At 37.1% G+C, this 3,743-nt stretch overlaps 1 pseudogene; it reads left to right on the forward strand.

Annotated features, from left to right (window-relative positions):
• Positions 1-974: 974 nt before the first annotated feature.
• On the forward strand, positions 975-1,988 carry LOC143260966 (histone-lysine N-methyltransferase SETMAR pseudogene; annotated as a pseudogene).
• The last annotated feature ends 1,755 nt before the right edge of the window (positions 1,989-3,743 follow it).

Genomic DNA, 3,743 nt, shown 5'->3' on the forward strand with positions numbered 1-3,743 from the left:
TCATATACAGTCCACGACAAAAAGGTGGCACACTTTAAAAATAAGTGATTTTTATTTAATATTACAATTAAGGTTTTGTTTTCATACAAAAAACTGTAAACACCACTGTAAACATACATAAATGAAATAGTATTAAATTCTACCAGTCCAAGCAATTTTATTTAAAAAAAGAAGAAATTTTATGGGAACATGATGCGACAAAATGATAGCATATTTAACTAAAAATAATGTATAGCAATAAATCAACGAAGGATATTTTTTCCCTTTTTTATTATTACGCTATAAAACCCCTTCTAGGTTATTAGCAGTATGCATATTATTGTGCATACTAACAGTACAGAGAATAAATTGACATAGTTTTGATACATTTATATATGACATTTATATGATATACAATAACTTACAATGCGAAACATGTTTTTGTATTTATAACTAGAACTTAGGATTACTGTTGACTTGCTAATCATCATTTGTCTATTCTAGACCATACATGACTTACAAAGTATGTACAGTAATGTCTCTCTAATTGACACTCAGATTCTCCACAAAAATGGACAATTTTTAGAAGAGGAGATACGGTTGTTCGAGACTTGTGGCTCGTTTTTTATGGTTACTGATTGTCAAGAACTATAAAAATGAGCTGCAAGGCTCGAATAATCGTATCTCCTCTTCCAAAATTGTCCATTTTTGGGCACAATCTTAGAGTCAATTAGGGAAACATTACTGTACTCGGTACAAATTAATTAGAGACAGGAACTGGTTTTTTAGAAATTTATGAATATATAGGTCGTCAAGAATGAAACTTGTAGTTTACAGTTTTGCCAACTTTAACAGCTTGGTATTTGACAGTGCCTTAATATTTTTCTATGCTGTTTTTTGTGTGTTAAGGAGCTACACATATTGCCGGTAAAAGGAAATTATCCTAAGCTCTAAAAAATATTATTAACTTTTTTAAAAAACTGTTGTTTTTGATAATGGATCGGTCGGAAATTCGTGCTGTAATCAAGTATGAGTTCTTACGTGGAACTACGGCATCGCAGACCGCGCGAAACATAAATGGTGTATTTGGTTCTAGTGTAACTACGCAGCAAACAGTATCAAAATGGTTTGTCAAATTTCGGAGTGGTAACTTTGACCTCACAAATGATCCACGCGGTCGCCCAGAATCAAAGGTCAATAATGACGTACTAAAAGTCACCGTTGACTCTGATCCATCTCAAAGTGCTTATGAATTATCATTAAAGTTCGGTGTAAGCAAACAAACAATATTAACTCATTTAGCTCAAATCGGGAAAGTGAAAAAGTTAGATAAGTGGGTTCCTCATGAACTGAACGAAAACCAGAAACAAAAGCGTTTGGAAGCTTGTTTGATGTTGCTTTCTCGCCACAAATCTGATCCATTTTTGAATCGAATAATCACTTGTGATGAGAAATGGATTCAATACGACAATCGCAAGCGTTCAGCGCAGTGGTTAGACAAGAACGAATCTCCAAAACATACTCCAAAGCGTAGTATTCATCAGAAGAAGTTGATGGTCAGTGTTTGGTGGACTAGTGCAGGTGTAATTCATTACGAGTTCATGAAACCAGGCTCATCGATCACAGCAGAAATATACTGTAAGCAACTAGACAAAATGATGCTAGAACTTAAAAAAAAACAGCCTAGATTGGTCAACAGATCGACTCCTATCTTACTGCAAGATAACACCAGACCACACACTGCACAAATGACCGTGGCAAAACTACAGGAATTGGAGTTGGAACTTCTTCATCATCCTCCATACTCACCATATCTAGCTCCCACAGACTACCACTTCTTTCGTAATTTTAAAATTTATTAAAATTTCAATTCCGATAATGCAGTAAAATTTGCCTTCCAGGAATTCATAGACTCTCGTACATCAGGTTTTTATACCACCGGGCTGAACATCCTGCCGCTTAAATGGCAACAATGTGTTGATAATTTGGGCGCATACTTTGATGAGTAAAATCGTTTCTTGTGTTTATAAATTATCAGCAAACTTTGCCTATTTTTCTACAAATTTCATACTTGACGACCTGTCAGACTACATTGTCGGAATCCGGAGGAATAACTGAGAGTCGTTCGTGGTTATCCGTTTATTCGTTACCGTTCAAGAGTCAACGTTCGATCGAATCTTTTAGCTGGGCCTAGTCGTCCGTAATTCAACTGTCTGAACACATGGCAGACGAAGATCCTTGGCGACCGCGGGTTGGCTGCCGTTGATGTATCCGTATCTCCAGCACGCCAGGGGTGGTGTGGCGTCCGTCGCTGTGACCGCCACATCACCCTCCCCCCCTTGGTGGAATCAAGATTGCGGGGTCGCTCTTAACATTAACTTATTGCTACACGCTATTTACAGGCAAAGTATTAGGGGGACCGGAAAGTTATGTCGTTTACATTACATTCAAACAGATAAATATGCGCAAAAACGACATTACTTTACGGTCCCCCTAATATGTACATCTTGGCTTAGACCTCATAATGCTCGTTAGGTTTACCGCAAATATAGATTAAGTAATTTTAAAAAAATGTTATTATATTGAAACAAGCAATTTTTTAACCTAGAAAATGCGATTTAAGAGAAAGAAAAAATTACGATATATACCTAAATATTCATGCATGTTTCCACATTGTTGAAATACACATCTTAAATTTTCAGCAAGAACTCAACCAGAAATGCTTGCTCTTACTAAAAATGGTCAAGTATGATTTCCTTTACAATAGTAAAATGACTTTTCCGAGTGAGAAAATGGGAGGGATACCTGCCAAGATTCCTAAGACAATGCATTCATACCTTAGGTAGTCGATACGGGTAACGGTATGGATCAGGCGCTGCGGTACAGAGGAAGCTAATGGTAAGCAAAATTTAAAGATATGATGTATTATGTTATATATTATAGGAAGCAATACATCGACGTTCTTAATATATATTTAAAAAATTGTATTCTTGTTTAAAATAGTAGTCCCATATGGTGACATCAACCCTACGATAATGGCATTCTCATTTCACAGTATGTGTGAATGCAAGGTTATATTTTTAAAAATTTTAAATTAATATGTGCAGTCGCGCGTAACCGCTCCTGATTGGTCGAGTCACCGAAGCGTGAAGCGTGACCACGACTATATATACTACAAATTCTGACAAATGGTTCATTCGACGCCTTGTATCTACAATAGCAACATGGAGAACTTCAGGACTTTCCTTGATGTGATCGGAGTGCTCGACCCTACCAAGCCGGATTTTATTTCTGAACTTCCGCCGGAGGTGTCGCAGTTAATCCTACGCATGTTGGATCCTCGGTCTCTGCTTTGCGCTGCTAGAGTGTCAGGTAAGTGGCTGAATGTCTGCAAGGACGATCCTATCCTGAGACGAACCGCGAGACACTATAAACAGCGCATAATGCAGAGACGAAGAGAACGTTTTCCTGCGGCAGCTGTTGAAGAACCAAGGACGACGGTACGGAGGGCAGTTCCAGTTCCTGCACAGATGAGAATAGTTCCACCTCATGTATAAGCTCGGCCAGGTTCGAGAAATTCGACGCGTGGCAGATCCATTAGAATGTAATTTTTTGTATTAATAAATTATTTAACTTGACGTGCTTCTTCCAGCAAATAGTTATTATTATGTTTTAGTTAAGTAAGTGTAATATAACTTCTAATTTTTTTATGTATCTTGACCAGCTTCTTTAATAGTAGCAATATTTTCTTAGTTTTAACATAG

The sequence above is a fragment of the Megalopta genalis genome, unplaced genomic scaffold, assembly GCF_051020955.1.
Source record: "Megalopta genalis isolate 19385.01 unplaced genomic scaffold, iyMegGena1_principal scaffold0026, whole genome shotgun sequence".
Lineage (NCBI taxonomy): Eukaryota > Metazoa > Arthropoda > Insecta > Hymenoptera > Halictidae > Megalopta > Megalopta genalis.